The sequence below is a fragment of the Pantherophis guttatus genome, chromosome 4, assembly GCF_059756535.1.
Source record: "Pantherophis guttatus breed Tessera chromosome 4, ASM5975653v1, whole genome shotgun sequence".
In the NCBI taxonomy this organism is placed as follows: Eukaryota; Metazoa; Chordata; class Lepidosauria; order Squamata; family Colubridae; genus Pantherophis; species Pantherophis guttatus.
Genome location: NC_142066.1, coordinates 35,062,166 through 35,074,337, shown reverse-complemented (window position 1 = coordinate 35,074,337; position 12,172 = coordinate 35,062,166). Strand labels below are relative to the sequence as shown.

Here is a 12,172-nt window from a genome sequence, read left to right as displayed (position 1 = left end):
AACCAGGTTTATTTGATAAGACACTTTGTTCATTTTCTGAGTGGCTAAGTTAAAACAGCCTTGTCCAGCTTGTTGTCTTCTAAATGCATGGTTTTTCATGCAACAATTCCTCAATATACTGGTTGGGATTGTAGGAGTACATCTTGACAGCAACTCAACCAAAAATGCTTTTCTGCATAAATCATTTTTTACTTCACTAATAATCTTTAGTGAAGACCTAACTTCTGAGATTATGTATTATGATAATACAATTTTGTCACCTGCATTTTGTTTCCTGGTAGAGAATATTTTATTGGATTCCAACATTAACCAATGTAGCTACTATAATTGCTAGGGTAGAAGTTGGCAATCTGGAGCCCTCCAAATGTTTGGGATCACCATTCCTACAATCATACTATGGTCTATGCTGCCAGTCCCTATTAATAGTTGAAGTTCAAAACTTGTGAAAGTACCAGGTTGTCTGTCCCTGCAATTAGAAAATCTCTCGCTGTGCTTATCCAAGGACATCATGATTGTTTTCTATTTTATGTAAGTAATTACAATGTGCTTGGATCCTAAACAATGAAAATGCATAAAACTGCTTACCAAACAAGATGATCATTTACTTTCCAACTCATATTATTTACCCAATAAAAGTTATATAAAGAGTGTCTGTGGTGAAGAAAAGATTGAGACCCATTAGTCTAAAGGAGTGTTTCTCAACCTCAACAGCTTTAAGATGTGTGGACTTCAACTCCCATACTGGCTGGGGAATTCTGGGAGTTAAAGTCTACACATCTTTAAGTTGGTAAGTTTGGGAAACACTCAGGGGTGGGTTCTACTTAGCTTTACTACTGGCTTGCATTGTGGCCGCGTGTGCGCATGAAGCAAGCGTGCATGCGTGCTCTTCTGTGCATGCACAGAAGCTTCTGTGCATGCTCAGATTACCTATGATGATGTCTGGGTCAGTGGGCGGAGCCTCCCGCTGGTTTTACTACTGGTTCTTGTGAACCGGTCCGAACCGGGGGCAACCTACCACTGGAAACACTAATCTAAACTCAAAATGTGAAGGCTTCTTCAGCAGGGGAAAAAAAAACATTTTGGACTTTAATTATCATGTGTGTAGAGAGCTGCAATCTTAGCTTTCAACAAAGAGACATAGGTGAAGCTGTACGGCATCTGCAGATACAACCATACATTTTGGAATGTGCTCCAAACATGTATATTTAATATCCTGCCAATTTGCAGGACAAATCTAGGGTAAGTTAAGTGTCTGGAATTACGAGGCACATATTTACATATTACACAATGCTATATAGCCATTTTAAGCTCCTTCCTCTATTCTCCCAGGAAGAGAGAATAAGACTATTGATTTGAGCAGTCTTAGTTTACATATTATGCTAAGCCATGATTCAGGTAACCATGGTTTACACATAAACATTACAGAAAGTATTAAACTAAAACCAATCAATAGCTTTCTCTGATTTACCTACTTCCTGATTAGGTTAGTAACAATAGCTATAACACTTAGACTTATATACCACTTCATAGTGCTTTATAACCCTCTCTAAGAGATTTACAAAGTCAGCATATTGTCCCCAACAATCTGGGTCCTCATTTTACTGAACTTGGAAGGATGGAGGGCTGAATCAACCTTGAGCCATTCAGAATTCAATTGTGAATTAGCCTGCAGTACTGCATTCTAACCACTGTGCCACCACACTCTTTTGTGCTAGCAAAAACTAAGCAAATAATAGTTTAGTATATTGTTTACAATGTAAACATGGTTTAGTACCATTATTTGCTTAACCATGGCTTATATTATGACAGATGCTTTCTTATTGTTTGGTGAGCAATAAACCATTAGGCTGGCGTTCAGACAACATACCAAGCTAAAACCAAACAAACTACATACATGAAGTGGAACCTAGCCTATATACTTCGTGTTATAGCCATCTGATTATTTGGACCTATTCAAAAAACATATGCATTTCAAAATGGGAAGTTTAAATTAAATCAGTTTTTATTTTTCAATATTTAATTCACCTTGGTTAAAGCTATCAATTTTGTTCACTTGGCAGTTTGGGCAAATTACCTTTGCTTCAGAGTTGATTCATACATGCTCATATATCACTAATGCAACATAATGAAGAGAGCATTTTCACAATAATGATTCCTAATTTACAGTCTAAGAATGACTGATGATCTCTTAGCATACTGCAGTAATCTTTGGTATGGGCACTAATGTAAACTATTACTGTACTATATTACATTAGGATACATGTGTCCAAAATATCAACAACTTCAACAAATTTTAATTTCCTTAACCAAAATCTTGCAAGTTGTAGATAAATCTCATAAGATTTAGCAATTTTATAAGCTTTTGGTCATATTTTGTGTGTATATATGCCTAAGCCAATGACTCCTGGCAACTTCCTGGGCAAGTCCATGTAGTTTTCTTGGCAAGATTTCAGAAGTGGCTTGCCATTGTCTGTTTTCTAGGGCTGAGATAGAGTGATTGGCCCAAGGTCACACAGTTGGCATCATGCCTAAGGCAGGACTAGAACTAAGTTGGTGTCCCAGTTTCTAGCCTATTTAATCATTACATCATTGGCCATTTAATTGGTTTAAAAAATAATTGTTGAGGTTCAAAGCCTTATTCCAAATTTCTCTGTGTGCAAATCCTTAATATACAGAAGTGTATCCGAACTAAACATGCATCATACATACATACCCCACTTAAAAATACAGCTAATTACAATTCAGAAGGTCCATCTGGATGTGGGAACTGTTTTCATTCATCACATCTTGATATCTACAGGTCATCAATTGATGCTGAACTCCATTGTGGAACAGTCATTATCTATCTACAGTAGTTTACAGTCTTGTTATGAAAACTTAAAAAAAAAACAAACAGGAACTTGCACAAGACCAGAACACAAAGTTATTAACTGTGCTGTGCTAGAGGTGTGTCCGCATATGTTCTGCCAACCCAGACATATATCCTGATGAGTCTTCTCAGTTGAAAAAAAAATGGAACTGGCATTCCTCTTTCCTCAAGGGAAACTTGGAACAGGGAACTGTACACTCACAAATACATGTGCTCCTAGTATGATAGTACACTGAATTATAGCTACAAAGATCTGAACCCCAGGAAGGTCTCTTCTACGGATCTACCCATTCCTATACAAAGTGAAATGAGAGACATGTAGCACTGTTTGTTCCCAAATGGATTACCGTGTACCCCCATCTCTACTTCCCAGTCCCTAGTACATAATTCAGAGACTTTTGTATATTAAGGCTTACATGCCCTATCATGCTACAAAAGATTTTGCATTGGCATTCTTCTTGCAATGCAAAAAGAGGTGGGGGAAGCGAAGGGAGGCAAATGAATGACTAAGCATTACCCCCCTTCACTCTTACCAACTAGGCTATTTTCCCTCTGCCTGGCTGCAAGTCAACCCTCTCTTCCATCTCTTAGTGTTGCTCCATCCTTGGCCCTGGGGTAGGCTCCCCAGGGCCCTGTAAGAACAGGGAATCTTCCATTCTTTCTTCTCCTGTTTCTCTATCTCTCTCTCCCCTCCTCCCTCAGGTATTATGTCTGCTTCCCACGCTGGGCTCCATCCAAGGATCTCCCTCCTGAGCCATAAATAGTTGTTTCGATCACCATGACTCGGGCAGCCATCCAGTTCCCCAGGAGCTTCTTGCCACTGAGGGGCCCTTAATGGGGCCTGTAAAGAGCAAGCATCCAGAAAGTCATGACTTCAGTCTCCAAGATGTAGCAACTCTACACTTAGTGGATAACCCCAGTCCTGTACAAAGAAGCCTAGGCTAATGCCAGGCATCAGGGTTCCATTATTTCTTGTTAAGAAGGCAGAGAGGAAAGTATGGACTAGGGGAGTGGGAGATCCGTATTTCCAAATGGAAAAGTAGCCCTGTTTCTAGTTTAATAGATTAGATTTTCCTGACATTAAGGATTCTGACATTAAGGATTCTTGGCTTCTTTATCTCATTCTTTCCCAATATGCTTTCCAAAATTGCTGCCCCCACCCCTTCTTCTCCTCTGGTTTGGCAGGACTCCAGTTTTTTGGCTACCAGCTCAACTTAAGAGGCCAAAGACCAACAGGTGTAGTTTGTGCCGCTTAGAATTGCTTTGCTAGACATTCCCCACCTGTTGAGCAGTTAAATGCAAAAGAATAAGGTTTCCATATGCTAAGCCAAAGGAGTCTGAGCAGCACCTTCAGTGTTGCACAAGACACAAAATGTGGATTAAGTACTGTTTACATGGCAAGCAATGCATACTGTATCTAGTTCCTCCAAATCATAGAAAGATGAGTAGAGAAGCTGATTACATTTGATCCTGGGCTGAATAGTTCATCCGTTATTGGTGAGGAATCTTTGAAGCCTTCCAGATGCTGCTTTCCAAGATGCAGCCTAAGATGAGGGATACTGGGAACTGTGGTTCAGCATTGGGATCTTCAAAACTTCCCTTTCCTACCTAAAGGACCTTCTACCCCTCATTAATGTTAAAAGCACCATTTGACTTCATCTTTCTAGCCCATATCTACAAAGGTGGATGATAACAATCTCTGTTAGCATCCACGTAGGAATTAAGAATTTTGAATGTATGATTCACCGAAGCTGTAGCAAGCTATATATGCTTACTGACCGCTCCCAATTTTCTTGCTCCCTAATCTATTTTTTTAAGGGATGAGGTGCCTCAGAGGCTAAGACGCTGAGTTTGTCGATCGAAAGGTCGGCAGTTAATCAGTTCGAATCCCTAGTGCTGCATAACGGGGTGAGCTTCCTTTACTTGTCCCAGCTTCTGCCACCCTAGCAGTTCGAAAGCACATTAAAAAATGCAAGTAGAAAAGATAGGGACCACCTTTGTTGGGAAGGTAATAGCGTTTTGTGCACCTTCTGCGTTTAGTCATGCCGGCCATATGACCACGGAGATGTCTTCGGACAGCGCTGGCTCTTCGGCTTTGTAACGGAGATGAGCCCCGCCCCCTAAAGTCGGGAATAACTAGCACATATGTGTGAGGGGAACCTTTACCTTTACCTTAATCTAGATTTAGTGACAGCTCAGATCTGACCTTAACAAAATATGCTCCAATTTAAAAGCAAAATAGAAACAATTGAAACTATGTGACAAATAGAGCACATGGAAGCACATGTGGACTAAATCAGTTGCTGCTACAATCTTTCATCTTGGTTTATTCCCACAACCTTTTTCTTTGGCCAGTAAGCCATCGACTCCTTACATCACATCTTCAGGGGGCTGAAGGTCAGATTACAGCCTTCTGAAACATGGCTAGAGGCAAACACCTTTGTATGAGAAGCATTCCCTTTATTTTCAGCACAAGACCAGGAAATGCTTGCAGGCCAATAGGACAACTGGTGCCAGAAAGTTTCCAGGTGCCTACAGGTTCCAGCACAAGGAGTGGCTCCCTGCCAAGTCCCCTTGGCACCTCCACGTGAAGCCTCTGGCTGCAAAAACAAGCAGCACAACACACTCCAATCTGGCTCCAGGGAACAGGAACATTCTCTCATCTCCTCACCATGCCCTACTCTCAACTAGGAATAAAAATCTTTGGACTTCATTCATAGATTCCCCATGGCATATTTACCCTCAGTAGCACCCAGTGCCTTCACAAGCTTCCTTTTTGTAAACCCTGCAAGTGGAAGGAACCCAGTTTCACTCCTTAGTGTTCTCCTGACAGCGAGTTCCTGCTTCATGCTCTTTTATAGCCCTCTCCCAGGAAATGTAGGGACCCTCAAATTAAAATGCTTTAACTAATCTCTCAGAAACCTAGCACTAGACTCTGCTGTTTGTGTTTGTAGCTCTTTAACGCACTGGGCTCGATTGGAGGGGGGGGGACTCCCCAAAATGCTAAGGGACTAGCTCCCTTGTTGGAGGTCCATGAATTCTATTAACCAACAACAACCCATTTACGGGGCTGATCCTGCTCCCAACCCAAACACTCTAAAGCCAATTCCTTTGGAAACCACCTGTCATCCCTCCCACACATCTGGATTCCTGAACCTGTGAAACTCTTGGCTTCAGTGCAGGCTTCTAGCCATTAGCACTTGGAACTCTTGACAGCCTGGGTCCAGTATCCAGCAGTGTTTAGTTTACGCACTCACCTGCATTTAACCTCTTCTTCTGTGCAAGGCCCTTCTTCCCCAGGGACCCAGACAAGCCAGCTCACACATTTCCCCCCTCCCCTTTACTGCAATCCGATTAATCCTCCCATCTTTTTTTTCTCTCCCAGGAGGTAAGGATCTCCCGCCCTCCCCGCTCCCACCTGATACCCTCCCTCCCAGTACCCTCAAGGAGAAAAGGTTCTCCTCTGCCCAAACCAGCGGGCAATTTGGCCCTTCAAGATCTGGGTGGGGGCGGGAAAGGCTGCTCCCATCCGGACTGTTGTTTCCTTCCCCTCCGCCCCCCCCCCCGACCATTTGACATTTGAGTTTGCCGATTAGGTCAATTGCACAGCGAATTGAAGAACCCAAGAAGATATTAATCCGAAGCAGCTCCGGCTCGGAAGAGAAAGCCGCCCCCTCCCCACCCCCCAATTAAGACTTAGAGCGACCGGAGGGGGGGGGGAATGCTACCATTAATAACATAGGCATCGAGGTCGCCCCCTACAGCCCAAGGCTGTTTTGACTTGGGGAGAGGCGATGGAGGACTTTTGTTTGTTTGTTTGTTTGCAGCCTGCTTCGGGAATGAAAGCTACTCAATTTGGGGTGGGTATGGGGTGTTGGAGCCGAAAGGTGGGGAGGTGGTTCCTTAATAAAGAGCACGCTCTCCTCTTAAGGCTTAACGCACCCCTTGCAACAGATTTCCCTTGCCTGATTTTTTCGGGGTGCTCGATCTGGGGAGAAACAGGCATATGAGGAAAAGAGGGGAGGGGGAAAGAGGAAAAAGAACAATCACATTTTCAGTTTAGCAGCCCCACCCCCACATTGTCTGCCACCCCCTTGTTTCGGGATACCCTCTGTCCGTGCGTCGCTTCGTCTGCCTTGGGTCTGCAGCGGCTTTCCTGCCCGTGCTCCGCCACTCGGTCTCTCCTTCCACCTTCACTTGCCTTTGACTCTCTGACTGCAAACACCACCTCCCCCCACCCTAGGGAGACCCCTCCCCCCGGATCGTCTCCCCTCCCCCTTCCAGCTCCGCCTCTGCCAATCCGGGCTGCCAACAAGGAAAGGAAAGGGGGCGTGAGGGGAGGAGATCGGGGAGGAGAAGGAACGGGGGGGAGAAACGGGCAACCATCTTTCTCCAGATCCTGGTAACAACGGGGAGCCCCACAAAGGCGATCTCCCCCCCTCCTCCATCTCATCCTTCATTCAGCCTCTCCCTCCCCCAGCTAAATTCGGATTGACTCCATTGCGGGCTGGTAATATTTTTAGACGTGTCTGTTTTTGTAGCTGCAAAAGCGAAATGGTGCAAAAGGTGGCAAGTAGTGGTGAACCTGCGCCGCCTGGAGGTCGAAGGTCCCTCCCCATTTGTAAGGGGGGGGGGAGAAGCGAGCAACATAAAACCGGTAATAATCCGGAGTAATATTAATAACAACAGTACACACACGCACAGCTGTTTCTGCTTTCTTTTAGCCTAATCCCTGACGTACTAGTAGCTTCATTTTTTTTTTCTACTGTAGTCAGCCACAAAAGCGCTTCGCTTGGTGCGGAGGATAGGCGGAGTCCTGTCAAGCGGCGGCTGTAGTCGGTGAGCCTTCCGCACAAATTAGCGATTAGGAAGCAAGCAAGAAATGTTTTTTCTCCCTTTTTTTTTTAATAGGAAGCTCTGGATTATTATTTCCACTCTCCAGCATGGCACTCGTTCATTTCTGTTTACTGGGGAAACCGAAGGGACTTTTTCCTGTAATTTCTCATAAATCTCCTTTTAGCTACCCTTCACTGGCCATAATGACAAATATCAGAAGTGGTTTGCCATTTCCTGCTTGCTAGGATTGGGAGAGTGTGCAGCTGGCTCAAGATACCCATTTGTCTTTATGCCTGAAGTGGGACTAGAACCCAGGTCTTAATTTACTCCCACTGTTCCATTAAAATTAAATTAAACACCAGAGTCCCATCACAAATTTAATGTATTGAGCAATTCATTATAAAGGACTGTAAGTACAGATACTCCTCATCGCAACTGAGCCCAAAATTTCTGTTGCTAAATTAAGTTAGTAACATGGTGGTTAAATGAATCTGGCTTCCCCATTGACTTTTCTTGTCAGGCGGCCACAAAAAGTGATCACATGACCCCAGGACACTGCAACCATCATAAATATGAGTCAGTTGCCAGGTGTCTGAATTTTATCATGTGATCATGGAGATAGCAATAGCATTTAGCAATAGCATTTAGACTATACCACTTCACAGTGCTTTACAGCCCTCTCCAAGCCGTTTACAGAAGCAACCTATTGCCCCCAACAATCTGGGTCTTCATTTTACTGACCTCAGATGGAAGGCTGAGTCAACATTGAGCCTGGTGAGATTCGATCTGCCAAACTGCTGGCAGCTGGTGATCAGAAGAAGTAGTCTGCAGTACTGCATTCTAACCACTGCGGCTCAAGATGATGCTGTAACAACAGTCATAAGTGTGAAAAATTGTCATAAGTCACTTTTTTCACAATCACTAAATGAACTGTTGTAAGTCAAGGACTACCTGTATAGCTTTATTTTTTTCAGACTGTTCTTTTACCCAAATTGCCAGGTAGATCTTTGTTATCCCTGTTTGTTTGGAAGTGAGATCCAATTTAATTTGGATCTCACTTCACTAATCTGTCTGCTAAGAATGGAAGGTGCCATTTGCAGCTGTCAAACCCAGGCACCAAATCCAGACAGGAACAATTGCCTGTGATTGTTTCCAACTCTCTTCTTTTTCTTCTGGTTCAAGGAAGAATGAATCTCAGCATTTTTCAATCTTAGTCTGCTTATTTTTCAAAGTATAGCGAGCACCAAGTTTGATGAACGCTACAGTTTTATTACTGTGACAGCTGATCACTAGAATGGATGTTCTGAATACCATGCATAATTGGATGGACTGAAAAAGATTTTGTGTGCTTGTATGTGTATGCCTTCGAACAAGTTTTGACTCCTGATGATTGCCTGGATTAATTCCTGCAGTTTCCTTAACAAGATTTTCAGAAGGGCTTTGCCATTACTTTCTGCTGCTGAAAGAAAATGAGTGGTCCAAAAATCACCTGGCTTGCCTTGTCTCTAAGGAGTGACTAGAATCAGGTCTTCTGATTGGCAACCTGATGCCTTAAACTACTGCACCAAACTGACCCCTCTTTTTAAAAAAATACTAAATTTATCAGGCTGCCTAGCCCTATGTTAGGCACATTGCTTTAAGTTTTCCTCAAACAAGCCTAAAACTGAGCCAATAGGTCTAGAATCTAAGCTAGAAAATGGCATAGAAATTCATATCATTACTTACATATCTATACTGTTCAAGACTGTATATACAAAAAAACAAGGTGTGCCACTATTAAAGGTAGTTTTTGACTTAGAACCGCATTTTCAATTACTAAGCAAGCTGGTTAAGTGAGTCACACCTGATTTTACAACCTGTTTTCCTATGGATGTTAAGTGAATCACTGTTGTTCCTGAGAGAAACATGTAGTTGTTAAGAGAATCCAACTTGCCCTATTAACTTTCCCAGTTGGGAAAATGGCAAATGGCAAACATGTGTCCTTGGGAGTTTGCAACTCTTGTAAATACATGCTGGCTGCCAAGCACCTGAATTTGACCATATGACAGTGAATATGCTGTGACACTTGCAAGTGCGAGGATTAGTGATAACTCACTTTTTTCAGTGCCATTATAACTTCGAACAGTTGATAAACAAGTGGTTGTAAGTGAAAGACTACCTGTGCTTGTAATATGTAGCTTTATTAGGTGGTTATCAGTGTAAAATGGAAAAAATCATCTACACCATTCTGAGCTTCCTGGAGAAAAAACAACAACAAAGAACAAACATCAGCATTTTATTTCCCTTTCCCAAATTAAAAAGGGAAAAAAACAACACATTTTGATTGGGAATAAAAAGGAATTCTTCTAGCCATATAGTTCTCTCAGATTTCCTTTCATATACCTAAAAGTTTGCACTGGCCAGTAGCCAGAAAGATTCTGGGGAGCATTTTAATTAAAAATGTAAAAACATAAATGTACTGTTATATATATAAGTGCCAAGAATTCGTTAATCAGCTCAGTGCATTTTACTTCAAATGCCTGAAACGCTTGCATGACTGAAGCATATTTATTTTAAAAGATTTACTAGGTAAAATTATGCCCATGTATGTCTTTGTATAGCAAAAATTGGTTTCTAATATATGTCCAAAGTAGGATGCAGAGATCCTAATCAGAAAAGGCCAAACTTGCTTCCATCTTAAATTATTAATTTTTCCTTATAAAGGGATAGATGGTTTTCATTGTACTGAGGAAAGACCTACATTTAATAACTATGGATCTAGGACAAACTTTCAAAGTATGAAATAGTTTCCTGAAGGAGATTAAACCCTTCTCTCCCTGTGTTTGTTTGATTAGGCAAGAGTTTTATCAATTCCTTATAATTAAGGCCTATTATTTATTTCTTCATTCTTTTTAACCTGCTTCAATTGAAAGGGTGTTTATTTAAACTTTTATCTCCATCTGCAGTTCCTGGATGTTTGATTCCCCTCTTGTGTTGCTGCCAGGGGCAGGTTTAGCTGTGGTCTCTGCCAGCATCAGTTCTCTGCATTGTCTTGGAAATGCTTTTGCCCAGGGAAGTTGATTAAAATGCCACTATAGTATAACCTAATACCCCCTCCCCCAAGACCATCTTTGTTCCTCCAGAAAGCTCAAGGGTTGATCTTGGCTCAGTCCCCTACCTCACAAGGCAATCGTGCAGCTAAAAGGCAGGGAGTGGGGTTGTGTCTGAAGCTTTTGGGAAGAAGAGTGTTATGTAACAAATTATAACAACTCTATTGTGAACTCGGAAACATCTACTCTGGCCATGATCCTGTTCTCTAAAAATAAAATAGAGCCCTTAACTTCATTGCCTTGTTCTTCTCTGATCAAACCAAGGCCAAATGGACTTCTTGTCCAAGAAGCTGAATTCAGAGCCCACAATCTATTTCTATCAGAAATGATGTGACAGAAATGGAAAATTACTACATATATAATTGGAACTTAATCATAGTAGCTACATTTAATTTTAATGAAATTTAAATGTAAATGAGTTGAATCAAATTCACTTTTATTTAATGCTTCAGTTTTTAATTAACTCACTGCATTTTAGAAAGTGGCCCAGTTCATCACTCAAGGATCTCATGAATCTTCTTGCTCATAAAAAGTGCTGCTGCTCTGGTTTATTATGCTTAAAAGAACACCACTCACATCATCTTCAGTTTTTACAGTCCCTGGAGGGTAGTAAAAGCAAGGGGATTAAAAAAAAAAAAACTGGGCTGCCAATGCTTCTCTGGGTGTTTAGCTCGTTAGGTCACATAGCTGTCTCTGAAAAAGTCCACCTTTTTCATGGCTTGGATCAAACTCTCATTTATTTGACTTGGGCTTAGGATGTTTTGTGAACCCAGTCTTTTCAGCTTCTAAACCGTGATTTCATATAACAGACTTTGTAAGCACAGCCAAACCTTGGCTTATTACAGTACAATATACGAAGTAGACCAGTGTGCAACTACACCCAGAACCAACCAAGCATTGTTGTGTCTGAAGCATGTACTTTGTAGACAACTCCTTTGTCTCTCACAAAATCCCTTTTTTCTGAGCTTTCTATTTTTTTCAGTTGGCAGTCAGTGATTGTATATTTTCCTAATCCATCCACGTAAATGCTGCATTTCTGACAGGACTGGGTGGAACTGTTTTGCCTGGCACATTCCTTGGACATATCTATCTGGTCAAACCAGTTAGGCCCTGCACTGTTTGCATCTTGGTCTGGACTAATCCCAGGGCAGGATCTCTCTGAGCTATACACAGCACTCTTGTCATTCTCTGAGTTAATTGCCAAGGCCTCCGACACTGTATACTTGGGCAAAGCTCTTTGTTTGGGATAAAATGTTCCCACACTCACCTTCTTTCTCAGAACATCTCCTTTGTTTGTTATAAAAGGTTCCACATTCACAAAACCATTCCTAAGACTTCTCTCTCAGTTGTCTTCCCTCTCAAATCTAAATTCCTAAGG

General features: G+C 42.0%; 1 protein-coding gene across 4 annotated transcripts in view; it reads right to left on the bottom strand.

The window, feature by feature from the left end:
• Positions 1-7,203, bottom strand: part of NDRG2 (NDRG family member 2) — a 43,896-nt gene extending 36,693 nt beyond the window's left edge. For 3 of the 4 annotated variants that reach the window (XM_034423027.3, XM_034423029.3, XM_034423028.3), the window contains exon 1: positions 6,978-7,202. The gene's annotated coding sequence lies outside the window, so the exon portion shown is untranslated. Of the gene's footprint in view, positions 1-6,977 lie in introns of all 4 variants that reach the window. The other variant, XM_034423030.3, reaches the window with a different exon arrangement.
• Positions 7,204-12,172: the final 4,969 nt, after the last annotated feature.